This window comes from Eubalaena glacialis, chromosome X, assembly GCF_028564815.1.
Source record: "Eubalaena glacialis isolate mEubGla1 chromosome X, mEubGla1.1.hap2.+ XY, whole genome shotgun sequence".
Classification (NCBI taxonomy): Eukaryota; Metazoa; Chordata; class Mammalia; order Artiodactyla; family Balaenidae; genus Eubalaena; species Eubalaena glacialis.
The window spans coordinates 50240514-50261519 of NC_083736.1; the positions used below are offsets into that span (position 1 = coordinate 50240514).

Consider the following 21006-nt stretch of genomic DNA (forward strand, 5'->3'; position numbering starts at 1 on the left):
TGGGGGTTGTTGCAATCTAGCCATACACACACACACACACACACACACACACACACACACACACACACACACACAGAGTTCATTCTTCTGGTATTAGATCATACAGCTATGACATATATTATTTATCTATTTTCCTGTTGATGGATATGAAATTTTTACTATTACAAATAATGCCACTATTTAAAAATGTGCATATTTCTTCAAATATACATGTACAAGTGTGTCTCTACAGCAGAGATTCTTAATTTTTTGTGCCATATATTCTTTTGTGTGTCTAGTGAAGTTTATGAACACCTTCTCAGAAAAAAGTTTTAAAATAAATAAAGCACAATGCATCAGATTACAAAGGAAACCAATTTTTTGAAATATAATTATCATGTCTATATATCTATATATAGATATATAGTGAAAGGATAAAATGGGATTCTTTTAAAATTCTTTATGTAATAATATCTGTCAGTGGTTCTAATAGCTACTATAATTTAAAAGTACTGATGAATGTAAATGATATTTCAAGGTAGCTCTAATAAATAATATGTTGTGGAACTATTTGAAATTTCTATTAGAGCCTAAGTCATAGGTATTGCTAATAAAACTGGTGTTTTGCCTACATTCATAATCAAAAGCAATATTACATTTCAATTAATGAAAATAAAGGTGTGACGTTTTTCCCACCCAAGATCACAGACCTCCTGAAGGTGTATAGACCTCACGTTAAGAAGGCCTACCTAGAGTCTATGCATGGGATTGGATTTGCTGAATCACAAGGTATGAACATCTTAGGCTGAATCACTCTCCAAAGTGTCTGTAATGGTTTTAACTCCCACCAACATTGTTTGAGTTTTTACACTCAGTGTGTTTCACACACTCTCTAATCCTTTATATAGCTTACCAATTTGATGGCTTAAAAATGATATTCAATGTTGTTTCAATTTGAATTTTCTTTATGACTAGTGAGATTGGACATCTCTTCATCTGTTTATTGGCCATTTGGTTTTCTTATTCTGTGACCTGCCTTTGTACATTTTTCTAATAGATAATTGAAGGGTTTGTGTGAGAAAATGACATAATCTCTTCCTTGCTCAATAGTTAGGTCTCTTCCAGCTCTAGCACTTTCTGACTTGGTTGTAGTAATTTGTTAAAAGTCAATGGTCAGTGGGGTTCAGGCAATGTGAAAGCCATCGTGTTATACAGACTGCAATGGATAAAAGGAAGAATAGCAGATGGGAAAATAGTAAAGAGGTTGTTGAAATAGGTAACAAGGAGGTAAACAAGGGAAGCATCAGTGGTTGTGGAAAGGAAACTAATGTAAGTGACATTGTGAATAAAGAATCCACAGGGTATTGCTTAAGGGAAAAGGGGATAACTAGGAACCAAAATCAGAGCCACAGAAGTGTCTTGGAAATGGGGGGCAGTTTTGATTTGTTAGTCTCTATTCCTTTAAAATTAGTATCGTAAACTCTCTTAAACAGCAGTCTCTTTCCCAGAGAATATGAAGATAGATAGATAGATAGATAGATAGATAGATAGATAGATAGATAGATAGATAGATAGATGTGTGTAAGTAACTAGAAAACAACGAGCTCTAATTAGGAATGTATTTTTAGAGCAGATGTATCCAGAGATCCATACAGTGTCAGTCTAATTTTTGCATGCTATTGAACCTGGGTTTTGGAACTTAGGTTCAAATCTCAGCTTAAGCAGTTTGTAGCAGTGTGACCTTGGGCAAATCACTTAACCTTACAATACCATGAGCCCAATATTACCTTTCACACAGAATTATTGTGAGATAAGTATAAGGTAATATACATAAGTACATAATACAGAATCTGGCACAGAGATTATTTAGCACATTTGTTGAGTGAATTAGTCAAAATTTATAGTCCCATTCTTGAAGACCTAGAAGCTGCAATAGTAATTTGGAGTCATTAACCTCTATTAGTTTATATTTTTTCTTCCACTTTATTTATGATTTAAAAGTAATAACTCTTGGTGATATGCATAATAATTCTTAGCTAAATAGGCTGATTAGAACATGCCATTCATTCCCTATGCCAAATGAAAAATTACTGGAAACAATAATAACTCACATTTATTAAACACTATCTCCAAGCATTATTGTAGGTGTTTTATATGAATTAAGCCATGAATTTTCACTAAAGGGAAAACTAAGTCATAAAAGGGTTAATTAATTTGTCCAAGGTCATACAACTATAATGGTTCCTGAGTCTATGTGGAAAGGAAGAGTGACCTGTCCAAGTGTCATGTATTTATACTGTCAAGTCCATTTTACCATGTTAATTACTTTAACTGTTTTATAAGTTTATTGTTTTCATTTACTATATAAATATATGTTTTAAGTTAAACATCATGTGGGTATATTTTTTAAAAAAAACTTTTAAAAAATGAAACATTTAAAAAAATCTATTATCTCAGAGAGGTCAGTGCAAGAGATTGGGGAAGACATTATGTATCTATCTTTAACATTTTATTTTAACATTAGGGAGGTCCCTTCTATTATGGAAAATATCTCAGGCGTCTAGAAATCCCTTTCTTGTCTCCTACCTCAGCCAAGGTCTGGCCTGAAGGAAATGGCAGCAGGGCCTATAAGGATGAGTTTTCATTTGCCTTAAAATTTTTCCTACACCACAGAAGCAGACTCTGGAGAGCTAAACTTGGGGCCTGGCTAGCTTGTAGGCAATGGTTATGTATGCTGGGAGGGTGGCCTAAGAAAAGTAGTAGACTTCCAAGCACGATGACAGCAAGTCCAGAACAGGACCTCCTTGCTTGCCCTGTCAGGAACTCCTGACCAGCCCTCACAGGGTTCTTTCTGCATTGTCGAAGGCAAAGGGCATAGTCAGTCTTTCAGACAGTAAGAGAAGAGGATGTCTACAGCTGGTAGGAGGGAAAAGAGGATAATGGGGAAGGGCAGTGGAGGAACATGCAGTGGGCCTGAGACTGACGCTATGGATGGCTGTGGGGTAAAGACAAGAGAGCTCTGTCAGGCAAAGTGAGAAAGCAGTTACTCATTTTACAGTGGTGAGGAAGGAGTGTTGTATGTTTGCTAGTGGAGGTTTGGTTTTTTGAGGGGAGTTAGTAATAGTGCCATAACCTGAAGTGGGATGGATATTCCCCTTCAGTTATATATAGCAACCTTTTATTTAATTCTCTTTTTAGCTTTAGGTAAGAGAAACTTTTTTTTTCCTGTTAATAACTGAGATAAAGCTAAATGAAGAAAAAAATGGCATTCATTTTGGTTAAAAGAGAAGGGTGCTATTTTTGTTTTTGTTTTGTCCCTTTCCCCAATATAGCTGTCCCTACTCCCAAGTAATTTTAAAGTGTGTTATTAATTTTTATTAATGTTTTTGAACTTGGGTTTTTTACTGCTGTGGCAAAATATACATAAAATTTACCATTTAACAATACAATTCAGTGGTATTAACTACATTCACAATGTTGTGCAACCATCATTGCTATCTATTTCCAGAACTTTTTCATCATCCCAAACAGAAACTCTGTACCCATTAAACATGATTCCCTATTCTTCCCTCCCCTCAGCCCATAGTCATCTCTATTCTTCTTTCTGTCTCTATGAATTTGCCTATTCTAGGTACTTCATATAAGTGGAATCATACAATATTTGTCCTTTTATGTCTGGCTTTTTTCACTTAACAATGCTTTTCACTTAATAATGCTTTCAAGGTTCATCTATGTTGTAGGCATGTATCAGAATTTTGTTTCTTTTTAAAGTGGCATAATATTCCATTGTATATAAGAACTTTTTTTTTTAACATCTTTATTGGAGTATAATTGCCTTACAATGGTGTGTTAGTTTCTGTTTTATAACAAAGTGAATCAGATACACATATACATATGTCCCCATATCTCTTCCCTCTTGCGTCTCCCTCCATCACACCCTCCCTATCCCGCCCCTCTAGACGGTCAAAAATCACTGAGCTAATCTCCCTGTGCTATGCGGCTGCTTCCCACTAGCTACCTATTTTACGTTTGGTAGTGTATATATGTCCATGCCACCTCTCACTTTGTCCCAGGTTACCCTTCCCACTCCCCGTATCCTCAAGTCCATTCTCTAGTAGGTCTGTGTCTTTATTCCCGTCTTGCCCCTAGGTTCTTCATGACCATTTTTTCTTCCTTTTTTTAGATTCCATATATATGTGTTAGCATATGGTATTTGTTTTTCTCTTCTGACTTATTTCACTCTGTATGACACACTCTAGGTCCATCCACCTCACTACAAATAACTCAATTTCGTTTCTTTTTATGGCTGAGTAATATTCCACTGTATATATGTGCCACATCTTCATTATCCATTCATCTGTTGAAGGGCACTTAGGTTGCTTCCATGTTCTGGCTATCGTAGATAGAGCTGCAATGAACATTTTGGCACATGACTCTTTTTGATTTATGGTTTTCTCAGGGTATATGCACAGTAGTGGGATTGTTGGCTCGAATGGTAGTTCTATTTTTAATTTTTTAAGGAACCTCCATACTGTTCTCCAAGGTGGCTGTATCAATTTACATTCCCACCAACAGTGCAAGAGGGTTCACTATTCTCCACACCCTCTCCAGCATTAATTGTTTGTAGATTTTTTGGTGATGGCCACTCTGACTGGTGTGAGATGATATATCACTGTAGTTTTGATTTGCATTTCTCTAATGATTAATGATGTTGAGCATTCTTTCATGTGTTTGTTGCCAATCTGTATAAATTCTATGGAGAAATTTCTATTTAGGTCTTCTTCCCATTTTTGGATTGGGTTGTTTGTTTTTTTGATATTGAGCTGCATGAGCTGCTTGTAAATTTTGGATATTAATCCTTTCTCAGTTGCTTCATTTGCAAATATTTTCTCCCATTCTGAGGGTTGTCTTTTTGTCTTGTATATGGTTTCCTCTGCTGTGCAAAAGCTTTTAAGTTTCATTACGTCCCATATGTTTATTTTGGTTTTTATTTCCATTTCTGTAGGAGGTGGATCAAAAAGTATTTTGCTGTGATTTATGTCAAAGAGTGTTCTGCCTATGTTTTCCTCTAAGAGTTTGATAGTGTCTGGCCTTACATTTAGGTCGTTAATCTATTTTGAGTTTATTTTTGTGTATGGTGTTAGGGAGTGTTCTAATTTCATTCTTTCACATGTAGCTGTCCAGTTATCACAGCACCACTTATTGAAGAGGCTGTCTTTTCTCCACTGTATATTCTTGCCTCCTGTATCAAAGATAAGGTGACCATATGTGCATGGGTTTATCTCTGGGCTTTCTATCCTGTTCCATTGAACTATATTTCTGTTTTTGTGCCAGTACCATACTGTCTTGATTACTGTAGCTTTGTAGTATAGTCTGAAGTCAGGGAGGCTGATTCCTCCAGCTCTGTTTTTCTTTCTCAAGATTGCTTTGGCTATACGGGGTCTTTTGTGTTTCCATACACATTGTGAAATTTTTTGTTCTAGTTCTGTGAAAAATGCCAGTGGTAGTTTCATAGGGATTGCATTGAATCTGTAGATTGCTTTGGGTAGTAGAGTCATTTTCGCAATGTTGATTCTTCCAATCCAAGAACATGGTATATCTCTCCATCTATTTGTATCATCTTTAATTTCTTTCATCAGTGTCTTATAATTTTCTGCATACAGGACTTTTGTCTCCTTAGGTAGGTTTATTCCTAGACATTTTATTATTTTTGTTGCAATGTAAATGGGAGTGTTTTCTTAATTTCACTTTCAGATTTTTCATCATTAGTGTATAGGAATGCCAGAGATTGCTGTGTATTAATTTTGTATCCTGCTACTTTACCAAATTCATTGATTAGCTCCAGTAGTTTTCTGGTAGCATCTTTAGGATTCTATATGTATAGTATCATGTAATCTGCAAACAGTAACAGCGTTACTTGCACTTTTCCGATTTGGATTCCTTTTATTTATTTATTTTTCTTCTCTGATTGCTGTGGCTAAAACTTCCAAATCTATGATGAATAATAGTGGTGAGAGAGGGCAACCTTGTCTTCTTCCTGATCTTAGTGGAAATGGTTTCAGTTTTTCACCATTGAGGACGTTGTTGGCTGTGGGTTTGTCATATATAGCCTTTATTATGCTGAGGAAAGTTCCCTCTATGCCTGCTTTCTGGAGGGTTTTTTATCATAAATGGGTGTTGAATTTTGTCAAAAGCTTTTTCTGCATCTATTGAGATGATCATATGTTTTTTTTCTCCTTCAATTTGTTAATCTGGTTTATCACATTGATTTGCGTATATTGAAGAATCCTTGCATTCCTGGGATAAACCCCACTTAACCGTGTTGTATGATCCATTTAATGTGCTTTTGGATTCTGTTTGCTGGTATTTTGTTGACGAGTTTTGCATCTATGTTCATCAGTGATATTGGCCTGTAGTTTTTTTTCTGTGTGACATCTATTCTGGTTTTGGTATCAGGGTGAGGGTGGCAGAATGAGTTTGGGAGTGTTCCTCCCCCTGCTATATTTTGGAATAGTTTGAGAAGGATAGGTGTTAGCTCTTCTCTAAATGGTTGATAGAATTCGCCTGGGAAGCCATCTGGTCCTGGGCTTTTATTTGTTGGAAGATTTTTAATCACAGTTTCAATTTCAGTGCTTGTGATTAGTCTGTTCATATTTTCTATTTCTTCGTGGTTTAGTCTCGGAAAGTTGTGCATTTCTAAGAATTTGTCCATTTCTTCCAGGTTGTCCATTTTATTGGCATATAGTTTCTTGTAGTAATCTCTCATGATCCTTTGTATTTCTGCAGTGTCAGTTGTTACTTCTCCTTTTTCATTTCTAAATCTATTGATTTGAGTCTTCTCCCTTTTCTTCTTGATTAATCTGGCTAATGATTTATGAATTTTGTTTATCTTCTCAAAGAACCAGCTTTTAGTTTTATTGATCTTTGCTATAGTTTCCTTCATTTCTTTTTCACTTATTTGTGATCTGATCTTTATGATTTCTTTCCTTCTGCTAACTTTGGGGTTGTTTTGTTCTTCTTTCTCTAATTGCCTTAGGTGTAAGGTTAGGTTGTTTATTCGAGATGTTTCTTAAGGTAGGATTGTATTGCTATAAACTTCCCTCTTAGAACTGCTTTTGCTGGATCCCATAGGTTTTGGTTCGTCGTGTTTTCATTGTCATTTGTTTCTAGGTATTTGTTGATTTCCTTTTTGATTCTTTCACTGATCTCTGGTTACTAAGTAGTGTATTGTTTAGCCTCCATGTGTTTGTAATTTTTACAGATTTTTTCCTGTAATTGATATCTAGTCTCCTAGCGTTGTGGTTGGAAAAAATACTTGATATGATTTCAATTTTCTTAAATTTACCAGGGCTTGATTTGTGACCCAAGATATGATCTATCCTGGAGAATGTTCCATGAGCACTTGAGAAGAATGTGTATTTTGTTGTTTTTGGATGGAATGTCCTATAAATATCAATTAAGTCCATCTTGTTTAATGTATCATTTAAAGCTTGTGTTCCCTTGTTTATTTTCATTTTGGATGATCTGTCCATTGGTGAAAGTGGGGTGTTAAAGTCCCCTAATATGATTCTGTTACTGTCGATTTCTCCTTTTATGGCTGTTAGTATTTGCTTATGTATTGAGGTGCTCCTATGTTGGGTGCAGAAATATTTACAATTGTTATATCTTCTTCTTGGATTGATCCCTTGGTCATTATGTAGTGTCCTTCTTTGTCTCTTGTAAGAGTCTTTCTTTTAAAGTCTATTTTGTCTTATATGAGATTGCTACTCCAGATTTCTTTTGATTTAAATTTGCAAGGAATACCTTTTTCCATTTCGTCACTTTCAGTCTTTATATGTCCCTAGGTCTGAGGTGGGTCTCTTGTAGACAGCATATATACGGGTCTTGTTTTTGTATCCATTCAGCCAGTCTGTCTTTTTGTTGGAGCATTTAATCCATTTACATTTAAGCTAATCATCGATATGTATGTTCCTATTACCATTTTCTTAATTGTTTTGGGTTTGTTTTTGTAGGTCTTTACCTTCTCTTGTGTTTCCTGCCTAGGGAAGTTCCTTTAGCATTTGTTGTAAAGCGGGTTTGGTGGTGCTGAATTCTCTTAGCTTGTGCTTGTCTGTAAAGGTTTTAAGTTCTCCATCAAATCTGAATGAGATCCCTGCTGGGTAGAATAATCTTGGTTGTAGGTTTTTCTCCTTCATCACTTTAAATATGTCCTGCCACTCCCTTCTGGCTTGCAGAGTTTCTGCTGAAAGATCAGCAGTTAACCTTATTGGGATTCCCTCGTGTGTCATTTGTTATTCTTCCCTTGCTTCTTTTAATATTTTATCTTTGTATGTAATTTTTGATACTTTGATTAATATGTGTCTTGGCGTGTTTCTCCTTGGATTTATCCTGTATTGGACTCTCTGTGCTTCCTGGACTTGATTAACTATTTCCTTTCCCATGTTAGGGAAGTTTTCAACTATAATCTCTTCAACTATTTTCTCAGTCACTTTCTTTTTCTCTTCTTCTTCTGGGACCCCTATAATCCGAATGTTGGTGCATTTAATGTTGTCCCAGAGGTCTCTGAGACTGTCCTCAATTCTTTTCATTCTTTTTTCATTGTTCTGCTCTGCAGTAGTTATTTCCACCATTTTATCTTCCAGGTCACTTATCCGTTCTTCTGCCTCAGTTATTCTGCTATTGATCCCTTCTAGAGAAATTTAAATTTCATTTATTGTGTTGTTCACCACTGTTTGTTTGCTCTTTAGTTTTCTACACACTTGTTAAAGGTTTCTTGTATTTTCTCCATTCTATGTCCAAGATTTTGGATCATCTTTTCTATCATTATTCTGAATTCTTTTTCAGGTAGACTGCCTATTTCCTCTTCATTTCTTAGGTCTGGTGGGTTCTTGCTTTGCTCCTTCATCTGCTGTGTGTTTCTCTGTATTCTCATTTTGCTTAACTTACTGTGTTTGGGGTCTACTTTTCGCAGGCTGCAGGTTCGTATTGCCCGTTGTTTTTGCAGTCTGTCCCCAGTGGCTAAATTTGGTTCAGTGTAGTGTGTTGGCTTCTTGGTGGAGGAGGCTAATACCTGTGTTCTGGTGGATGAGGCTGGATCTTGTCTTTCCTGTGGGCAGGTCCAAATCTGGTTGTGTGTTCTGGGGTGTCTGTGGCCTTATTATGATTTTAGGCAGCCTCTCTGCTAATGGATGGTGTTGTGTTCCTGTTTTGCTAATTGTTTGGCATAAGGTGTCAAGCACTGTAGCCTGCTGGTCATTGAGTGGAGCTGGGTCTTGACGTTGAGATGGAGGTCTCTGGGAGATTTTCACCATTTGATATTATGTGGAGCTGGGAGGCCTCTTGTGGACCAGTGTCCTGAACTTGGCTCTCTCACGTCAGAGGCACAGCCCTGATGCCTGGCTGGAGCACCAAGAACCTGTCATCCACACGGCTCAGAATAAAAGGGAAAAAAAATGAAAGAAAGAAAGAAGAAAATAAAATAAAATAAAGTTAATATAAAGAATAAAAAATAATTATTAAGAAAAATTTTTTGAAGAGTAAAAAAAACAAAAACAAATACACGGACAGACAGAACCCTAGCAGAAATGGTAAAAGCAAAGCTATACAGAAAAAATCACACTCAGAAGCATACACATACTCACCCCCAAAAAGAGATAAAGGGAAAAAATATATATATATCGTTGCTCCCAAGGTCCACCTCCTCAATTTGGGAAGATTCGTTGTCTATTCAGGTATTCCACAGATGCAGGGTACATCAAGTTGATTGTTGATATTTAATATGCTGCTTCTCAGGCCGCTGGAAGAAATTTCCCTTTCTCTTCTTTGTTCGCACAGCTCCTGGGGTTCAGCTTTGAATTTGGACCTGCCTCTGTGTAGGTCACCTGAGGGCATCTGTTCTTAGCTCAGACAGGACAGGGTTAAAGGAGCAGCTGATTCAGGGTCTCTGGCTCACTGACGCCGGGGGAAGGGAGGGGTACGGAGTGCGAGGTGAGACTGCGGTGGCAGAGGCCAGCGTGACGTTGCACCAGCCTAAGGCGCACCGTGCCTTCTCCCGGGGAAGTTGTCCCTGGATCACGGGACCCTGGCAGTGGCGGGCTTCATAGGTTCCCTGGAGGGGAGGTTTTTTTTTTTTTTTAATAACATCTTTATTGGAGTATAACTGCTTTACAATGGTGTGTTAGTTTCTGCTTTATAACAAAGTCAATCAGTTATACATATACATATGTTCCCATATCTCTTCCCTCTTGCATCTCCCTCTCTCCCACCCTCCATATCCCACCCCTCTAGGTGGTCACAAACCATCGAGCTGATCTCCCTGTGCTATGAAGCTACTTCCCACTAGCTATCTATTTTACGTTTGGTAGTGTATATATGTCCATGCCACTCTCTCACTTTGTCACAGCTTACCCTTCCCCCTCCCCATATCCTCAAGTCCATTCTCTAGTAGGTCTGTGTCTTTATTCCCGTCTTACCCATAGGTTCTTCATGAACTTTTTTTTCCCTTAGATTCCATATATATATGTTAGCATATGGTATTTGTTTTTCTCTTTCTGACTTACTTAACTCTGTATGACAGACTCTAGGTCCATCCACCTCACTACAAATATCTCAATTTCGTTTCTTTTTATGGCTGAGTAATATTCCATTGTATATATCTGCCACATCTTCTTTTTTTTGAGCTTATGGTTTGTTTGTTTTTTTTTTTAACATCTTTATTGGAGTATAATTGCTTTACAATGGTGTGTTAGTTTCTGCTTTATAACAAAGTGAATCAGTTATACATATACATATGTTCCCATATCTCTTCCCTCTTGCATCTCCCTTCCTCCCACCCTTCCTATCCCACCCCTCTAGGTGGTCACAAACCACCTAGCTGATCTCCCTGTGCTATGCAGCTGCTTCCCACTAGCTATCTATTTTACGTTTGATAGTGTAAATATGTCCCTGCCATTCTCTCACTTTGTCACATCTTACCCTACCCCCTCCCCATATCCTCAAGTCCATTCGCTAGTAGGTCTGTGTCTTTATTCCCGTCTTGCCACTAGGTTCTCCATGACCTTTTTTTTTCCCCTTAGATTCCATATATATGTGTTAGCATACTGTATTTGTTTTTCTCTTTCTGACTTACTTCACTCTGTATGACAGACTCTAATTCCATCCACCTCACTACAAATAACTCAATTTCGTTTCTTTTTATGGCTGAGTAATATTTCATTGTATATATGTGCCACATCTTCTTTATCCATTCATCTGATGATGGACACTTAGGTTGCTTCCATGTCCTGGCTATTGTAAATAGAGCTGCAGGTACATGTAAAAGTATGAAATTAGAACACTGCATAACACCATACACAAAAATAAACTCAAAATTGATTAAAGACCTAAATGTAAGGCCAGACACTATCAAACTCTTAGAGGAAAAAATAAGCAGAACACTCTGTGACAGAAATCACAGCAAGATCCGTTTTGACCTACCTCCTAGAGAAATGGAAATAAAAACAAAAATAAACAAATGGGACCTAATGAAACTTAAAAGCTTTTGCACAGCAAAGGACACTATAAACTATATGAAAAGACAGCCCTCAGAATGGGAGAAAATATTTACAAATGAAGCAACTGACAAAGGTTTAATCTCCAAGATTTACAAGCAGCTCATGAAGCTCAATATCAAAAAACAAACAACCCAATCCAAAAATGGGCAGAAGGCCTAAACAGACATTTCTCCAAAGAAGATATACAGATTGCCAACAAACACAGGAAAGAATGCTCAATATCATTAATCATTAGAGAAATGCAAATCAAAACTACAATGAGATATCATCTCACACCTGTCAGAATGGCCATCATCAAAAAATCTAGAAACAATAAATGCTGGAGAGGGTGTTGAGAAAAAGGAACACTCTTGCACTGTTGGTGGGAATGTAAATTGATACAGCCACTATGGAGAACAGTATGGAGGTTCCTTAAAAAACTAAAAATAGAAGTACCATACGACCCAGCAATCCCACTACTGGGCATATACCCTGGGAGGTGTGGATAGTGATCTGTGCTTGCACACAGGCTTCTTGGTGGCTGCAGCAGCAGCCTTAGCATTTCATGCCTGTCTCTGGGGTCCGTGCTGATAGCCGCGGCTCGCGCCAGTCTCTGGAGCTCCTTTAAGTGGCGCTCTTAATCCCCTCTCCTCGCGCACCAGGAATCAAAGAGGCAAGAAAAAGTATGTTGTCTCTTTGGCAGCTCCAGACATTTTCCCGGACGCCCTCCGGGCTAGCTGTGGTGCACTAGCCCTTTCAGGCTGTGTTCACGCAGCCAACCCCAGTCCTCTCCCTAGGATCCGGCCTCGAAGCCCGAGCCTCAGCTCCCAGCCCCCACCTATCCCGGCGGGTGATGAGACAGCCTCGGGCTGGTGAGTGCTGGTCGGCACCGATCCTCTGTGCGGGAATCTCTCCGCTTTGCCCTCCGCACCCCTGTTGCTGTGCTCTCCTCCGTGGCCCTGAAGCTTTCCCCCTCTGCCACCCGCAGTCTCCACCCGTGAAAGGGCTTCCTACTGTGTGGAAACCTTTCCTCCTTCACAGCTCCCTCCCACTGGTGCGGGTCCCGTCTCTATTCTTTTGTCTCTGTTTTTTCTTTTTTCTTTTCCCCTCCCCAGGTACGTGGAGAGTTTCTTGACTTTTGGGAGCTCTGAAGTCTTCTGCCAGCGTTCAGTGTGTGTTCTGTGGGAGTTTTTCCACATGTAGATGTATTTCTGATGTATTTGTGGGGAGGAAGGTGATCTCCGCGTCTTACTCTTCCGCCATCTTGAAGCTCCCCCAGAACTTGGGTTTTTAATGACACCTTTGAGGCATCATACTTTTGGGGACCTCTTGTTAGGTTAGCTGATAAGTTTACCTTATGGTGTAGGTCATGTGGCAATGGGAATTTTGTCTGATTCTTCTGTGAAGCTGCAGGGTGGGCAGTAAGGTCCACAGGTACTCAAAATGGATGCTCTCCAGCATGTGGCAAATTTTCACACAATTTCCCTGTGTATGTGTAAGTCTGAACCTATACATGTGTACATGCATACACACACAGTCACACCACACACACACACACACACACACATCCCTAAGGCCACACCTTTACCTCTTTTCATTCTCAGTTTAGCTATTTTGATAATCCCTACTTACAACTGTTAATTTCAACATATATAGTTATTCAGCACTTAAAATTACAAACATATATTTAACTCCAAATTGAATGAGACATTGTGCCTGGTGCTCTATGGGGAAGTATAGATTGATAAATCTTTTCACAAAAACTTTTGCACAATCTTCATTGGCATTAGAAATAATCAAGTTTAGTCAAGAGTAAAGAATAAAAACACTTATTTAAAAAACACCATCCAGCTTTGGCAGGCAGTGAGGGTGAGTCGTTAATGTTTTATTTGTACATGTAATTGGAGATACAGGAAGCAGTATGGCAAAAAAAATGAATACTTATCATTAGAATTGAAAAAGAAAAGTGAGTAGTAAACTACTACGAGAGAAAGGAACTTTAAGTCACCATACAACGAGAAGAATCTCATCTTTGATAAGTAGTAGTAGAGGAGGAGGTTTGACTTAATTGCAGGATTATGGGAGAAGTTCCTCAGGAAACATGTTGGTTCATGACTATGAAGAGGTATACTACAGAAAGATGTGAGCAGACTCCAGTGTTAGTAGGGGATATGGAGAAGTGCGGATAAGGAAAAAGAAAAATCAGGCAGAATGTCTTTGCTCAAGGGTCCCTATAAAAATGTATTTTAAAAAATCTGAGTAAGCATGTATTGTAATTCTTTTCTGTGACTATAAAAGTATAATGGACAGCATTAGAAATCAATTATGCTGTAAACATATAAGAATATCCTTTCATTGTAGGCATATACCTTCCTGCATCTATTTTAGTATATATCACATTATAAAATTCTGTTTTTTCCTTGTTCCATTTTCTGGTTCCTAGTTGTTCACATTCTGGAAGAAGACAAAGGCCTTTAGAGATCCATCAATCCAATCCTTTTTATTTCACAGTAAAGGAGAGTAAATTGCTTGCCCATGGTCACATTAATCCTCAGTGGCAGCAATTGGACTAGAACAAGGTCTCCTGATCGCCCATCAGGTGCTTTCATTACAACATGACATGCTTAATATATCATCCTGTCCCTGCTCTGTACATGATGGTTCTCCCTCATTCTCAGCTGGGGCAGAATGGCTGTGAGGGAAAGGAGTCGGTCTATTTGAGGCCCCTCTGGCTTGCTATGAGTGTGGGGCACTAGAAGAGGTGGCAATAAAACACATCTCCTACTTCTATCCCAAATCTAAAAATAAACACACACACACACACATACACACACACACACACACACGCACACACAGTCAGTCTACTCTGATCACCTAGCTGAGAAATATTTCCTGGATAGAGCGTTTTGTGTGAGAAGAAATTTTAAAGGCTACCATAAGAGAGGTTATTGATTTTAAAGGAGAATTTAAATTAATATTTAGAGATTTTAAAGGCCCAGGACACATACACCTTTCAGAAGGTCTTCAAATAAAGCCCTAGTTACAGTTGATGACTGGCATGGCGATCTTCAGGCTCCAGGGGACATCTCAACAGCACTCATGGAGTCCCTAACCACAACACTATCAAATGCACTCCTAATCAGTGGTAGGAATTGCTTCCAAACATGCAAATTCAAGCAGAAAGGAAAACACATTTGATTGGATTCTTTTTAAAAGCCCTACCATTTTCACATCTACTTTTGGTTTCATATTTATCAGCACCCCCATTCTAAATGTTCTATTCTGACTATCCATATTTCTGGGTGACAATACCGGGGATGCTTTATTACAATATACAGGAGAGGCTCCTCAAGAGGGAGGGTGGTCAGATCTCTCAGGGCCATTTTCTTCTGTGTGTCCTTTGAGAACAAAATGAAAGTGTTATCATATTTTAAAAATGTCTATCCTATAATCTTTCATTCAAGGTTCAGTACAAAGAATATGAATTTAAAATATCCTCTGTCATATTCATGAACTAAGAAAACTATAAGAGGAAAGTTCTTGAAGCTCTGACAATCTCAATTTTATCAAAAAATCAAAAAGTATCATAATTCTATAGATTGTCCTAGAGAAATTTATCTTTCTTGTGCTCCATAGGTTTCTGTAGAGTAAGGTTTTCTTTTGTTTAAACTTTTTTCCTAGAAATTTGTTCTCTCAAGTGAAGAGATATCATTTGTTTACAAACAAGAGCCAGCTGTGTGTTGTGTGTTTCATCTCAGGCAATAAATTGCCTTTGTACCATATTTCTTGTCTCTTTCCATATAGTTTGTTGTATCTTATACACAGAGTCCTGAAAATTTCTTTCTACTTGTGTAGGAAAGCCATAACTTTCTTTCTCTAGGGCATTGATGGTTCACAGAGAAAAGGGAGTCTTTCTCAGGGAAGGGGGTTGTTCAGGGGCCACATGGGGATACACAGATATACAACAAATACAGAGTTGTGTTTGTGCTGTCTGTCAATGGAGTTCATTAGGGACATATAGAACTGGGACTTACTTACACCAGGTATCTCTTTAAAAGTTTTCAGTCAATAATGAGATTGATCAGGCAGACCCTTTTACAGCATCATCTAAATTCTGTAAATGCTGTTTGCCACATGGCATCTCAGCAAAATTATTCCAGGTTTGATGGCAAAGTCACTTTGCAGCAGATTCTGGACTCTGAGAGCTTCAGCTCTGTCATCTTCAGCAATATCACAAATTTGAGGGAACGCCTCTTCTTCTGCTTCCACTTCAGGCATATCTTCCACTCCCTCAGCTCTCCTGCTCTACTGTTTGTATCTCTGTTGTATTGCTATGCTCAGCATCATCACACAGGGAGATTTCTTCAGATTTCTTGGAATCTGACTCATAATGTCTTTGATTTGTATCCACACTGTAGCATTTACCTTAAGAGAGAGAAAGAGAGCAGGGATCTGTTTTGAGCTTCCCCATACCCATTATAAATATCAAAACCAGAAGAAAGCTTTATTTATTTCCCGGCATTTATTTTCATTCCTGCACCAAGACAAGACCTGCTGGGTTTTAGGGATGTGAAGCCAGAATAAATAGACAATTAGGACTCATTGCACTGGTACTCCATTCCGGATAACAGGTGCTACAAAAGCACTCAGGCGGGACACCTGGAAGGCGGGCGGTGGCGTGGCCCCGTGATTTTTTTTTCTTCCTCTACTACGGAGTGCTGTGTGACTTCCCCCAGACATCTAGAGGGAGAGGTGTGTAGTCCATGGTGCACTGCAAATCCCGTACCCATGCCTACCATCCCTGCGCGAAAGTCTGGGGACCGCTGAGTCCCCTCACTTTGGAGACTCGCTGCCACTTAACCCTTGGAGGCTGGCCTCGCTGGCCCACGGCTCTGAGGGCCTGGTGGGACCCAGGTCGCGGCGCCATGTGCGGGGGTGGCTCCACCAGTCTTATTAATTTTAATTTCCATATTATTAGCTATCAATAATAATATGCTTCTCAGAGGGGAAAAAAAAAGGAAAGTACCTTTGACATAGTTCTAAGTGGAAATGATAGTGAAGGCTTTTGAATTTCCCCTGTTGTTGTGTATGAATGTGTGTGTGTTGCGTGAAAAGGAGAATGCAGCTAGTGATAATTGCTGAATTATGATCTGTGGGCAAAGTTTGGTGGTTTGATGTTCATGGAAGCTGGTATTGCATAACTCTTTGGGGGAAAATATATATGCACATACATATAAATATATATTGTGTAATATATACTTATTTATTATGTAATATTTTATATATACTTATATTCAGTGTAACCATACGAAATTGTCATTTTTCAGGTCAAAAATGGTTAAATATCAGCAATTACATATGGTTATACTATGTGTGTATGTGTGTTTTAGGATGAACCCAAGAGAGAGAGAGAAAGAGGATGAGAAAGACAGAGACAGGGAGATACAGAGACAGGGACAGAGTAACAGAGAGAAAGAGAGAGTGAAGGATGTGTGTGTTTATGTGTGTATCTCATGGTAAAACTTATAAGTTGTGGGCATCTGTATCTAACTAGGATTGTCCTATAACTATGAAGCTGACGCTAATTGTGGAGTTCATTTAGTCTCTCCATAAACCATCTCGGAAAAGTAGCTAACATTCTCCTTTCCACATATTTCTGAGAAAGGTAGTTGAACAAGCTTCTTGTTCAATCTCAATTTTAGGGTCTGAAAGCAATTGAATTCTGTATTACTTCCAGAATGAGAAAGGAAACAACTCATCATCATCTTAAAAAAATTATAGTAGCCATTTGTATATTATAGTTAATCTCATGACTACAATTGAAAAATTAGTACTGGATTACAGAAATATGACCAAATCTTGTCAGCCATTTGATATGAAATCAGTCCCCAAGATTATTGTTTATTGTTGAGTTACTTGTTAGCCTCCTATTTCTCATGGACAATGGATCTTTCTAAAACCATTGTTGCTGTTTTAAAATGTTTCTTTGAGAGAGCACTGAGAATGCCTAGGTATAAAACGCACTTTTTTTCTGCAGCAAGTTGCTCCTTGCTGTCTGTTTTAAGGGTTATTGAATTATCTTCATTAATATTCAGCTTATGTATTAACACTTGCTCTATGCAGGTACATGAAAAGATGCTCAACATCACTAATTATTAGAGAAATGCAAATCAAAACAACAATGAGATATTACCTCACACCGGTCAGAATGGCTATCATCAAAAACTGAAAATAGAACTACCATATGATCCAGCAATTCCACTGCTGGGTATATATCAGAAGAAAACAAAAACACTAATTCGAAAAGATACGTGCACCCCAATGTTCATAGCAGCAGTATTTACAATAGCCAAGATATGGAAGCAACCTAAGTGTCCATCAACAGACTAATGGATAAAGAAGATGATATATATACATATATATATATATATATATATATATATATATATATATATATATATATATATACACACATACATATATATATATATATATATAATGAAACATTACTCAGCCATAAAACAGAATGAAATTCTGTCATTGCAAAAATGCAGATGGATCTAGAGTGTATTATGCTTGCTGAAATAAGGCAGAAAAAGAAAGATTCTCTATGTTATTACTTATATGTGGAATCTAAAAAATAAAACAAACAAATGTATCTAACAAAACAAACAGACTCACAGATCTAAAGAACATACTATTGGTTAGCAGTGGGGAGAGGGAAAGGGAAAAATGGTGAGATGGGGTATGGGATTAGGAGACACAAACTACTATGTTTAAAATAAATAAGGAACAAGGATATATTGTACAGTACAGGGAAATATAACCATTATTTTGTAATAACTCTAAATGGAGTATAATCTATAAAAATATTGAAACACTATGTTGTACACCTGAAACTAATATTGTAAATCAACTATACTTCAATAAAAATGAAAGTGTCAAAAGCAGATGCCGGCACATAAAGTTAACTATGAGGCTTATTTGAGACAATAAAGTCCCGAGGCTGATTTTTTTTCTGTGAATGTACATTTTTAGAAATAACAGTAGAATTTAATGACGTTGGGCTCAGAAGACCAAGGAATCTCTAATTCCTGCCTTAGACCATAGCTCTCCTCTCCACAAAGATCCTGAGGAAGATACACACAAGAAACAATGGTAGTGAGAAGCAAAGTAGATACTTGTTATCCAGAATTCTATTCAGAGTACTGTGGTAGGTCAGGCTGGAGCTTATGGTTAAGTCCAGAGGCCTATGGGGCCTCTTTCCTCTACCTAAACCAAAACCTACATCTCAGGGCCTTACCTGATTGTTGGCTGCAATGTGACAGATGACCACACAGATAAGCTTGATCAGTAAGAGAACAGAGAACTTACCACAACCATGATCTGATATATTTTGAAATTTGACTAGTCATATAAGTGTTCATTCTTCTTAGAGAGGAGTTTAGAAGTGTGTCGGAGGAGGAGAAAATGTTTCCATGTACTCTGTCATTTCTAGAATTCTACATGCACTAAATGTGTTGGTTCTTTTGCCTCCAATGTAGCATTTGAACAAAATAGAAATCAGCATGTAATCAGCTAGGGGCGCTGTTTAGGACAGCACCTTTGTTTAGAGAAGGCAAGAGCTCTGAGGTCAGAAAAATTGTGAGGGGCAGTATAGGGCATGCTAAGGATTTTAGTGTTTAGAAACATCATGCTACAGTAGTATGGAGTATTCCTGGAAGAGAGGAGAGACTAGTGGCAGGAAGACAGTTTGGAGGCTTTTGTGATATTCTGAGTGAAAGATGTAGAGCCTGAAGTAAGGTAGTAGGCACTGGGCTGAAGAGAGGTAGGCAGATTCTAAAGATATAAACGAGGTGATGTGGCATAATCAAGATTTGGTTATTGATCTGTTTTGGGAGAAGAGGAAGTAAAAGGTGACTACTGTGTTTCTGATTTGGGCAATGGAGTGGAGAATGGTTCCAAGATAGCAAAAAAAGAGCAGGTTTTAGTGTGTGGATGCAGTATCACACTACAGATATTTTGTTCCAGAGTGTGCTTCTAGAACATTCAGATAGATGATAGATGGCTTGTTATTTATATATATATGTATATATATATATATATATATGCAAATGAGTAGTATGTAGGTTGATATCTTCTAATGAACACCTGGTATCCAAAGCCACGTATGCAACTGAATATATGATAACCTCATCTTGGAATTGAGCTTTGCCAAAAGAATAGCTGTGTGCAGGTCAAAGATGTTCTTCAGAAACATTTCATAGCCTCATTCAGGACATGAGAATTGTGTAATTGAGGTCCCAATGATTTACACAAAGGAGCATAGAATAAAATAATGCAGCTTGGCAAAATATTCAAGGCAGGTGTTAACCATATTCGACCAAAATTATTAAAACCAAGAAACAACAACAACAAAAACCTTACATAAAATATCTGAAATTAATAATCTGCTGTGACATCAGTGAGAATGGTGGAGCAAAGACTACCAGAATACCTCTCATCCATAAAAGCAATGAGAATACTGGCAAAAATGGTCATAATCAATGTTTTCAAAGCTCTGGAAATTAACCAAAACCTTGTAGAACTCCACTGAGTATTTATTAAAAACCTCTGTATCTCAGTAAGCTTTGTAGCATTTTAACTTGCCCTATACCCATGCCCACTCCCAGTTCTGCAGTAGCCTTGAAAACTAACAGTGTGTGATCACAGGGAAAACCAGCAACAAGGCAGTCACTGGAAGGGGCAGAATAGGGTTGGACCTTTTTCAATATCCCATTCTTGGAAAATTGTTATTTGACCTGTCTGGCAGTTTATGGGAAGAACCCATATACAAGGCTGTCTTTTACTGACCTGATTAAGAGCTGCCTCAGTGTCAATAACCAATTCCCCTGGGACATTTGTCAAAAACAATCAGAAACAACTATTTAACATTATGACTGCCTGAGGCAATAGGTACGAGTTGGAGTAAACAATAGGTTAGCCAGAAAAGCTTAAAAGTAAAATATAGAGAATGAGATGTCCATAGGTGTGTTGATGGGCATACAATGTATAAACATTATTTTGTAGGAAAATTATAACAAAATATGAGGAAGAGCAAATTTTTGGATATTATTGTATATTCAAAATATAGTAAAACAAACAATGGAATTAAGATGGTATGTTGCTCCACACACTAGGAAGCCCCTTCGTGGGCAGAGACTACGGGTGGCAGAGGGGGGAAGCTTCGGAGCCATGGAGGAGAGCGCAGCCACAGGGGTGTGGAGGGCAAAGCAGAGAGATTCCCACTCCTGCATCAGTGAGTGCCGACCAGCACTCACCAGCCCGAGAGGCTTGTCTGCTCACCCGCCGGGGCGGGCGGGGGCTGGGAGCTGAGGCTCGGGCTTCGGTCGGATCGCAGGGAGAGGACTGGGGTTGGCGGCGTGAACACAGCCTGAAGGGGTTAGCTCACCACAGCTAGCCGGGAGGGAGTCCGGGAAAAGGTCTGGAGCTGCCG

General features: G+C 38.3%; 1 protein-coding gene and 1 pseudogene across 1 annotated transcript in view; one reads left to right on the forward strand and one right to left on the reverse strand.

Annotated features, from left to right (window-relative positions):
• Nucleotides 1-21006, forward strand: part of KLF8 (KLF transcription factor 8) — a 341777-nt gene that overhangs the window by 56005 nt on the left and 264766 nt on the right. The window lies entirely within an intron of this gene.
• LOC133082458 (TIR domain-containing adapter molecule 2-like) lies at nucleotides 15265-15990 on the reverse strand (annotated as a pseudogene).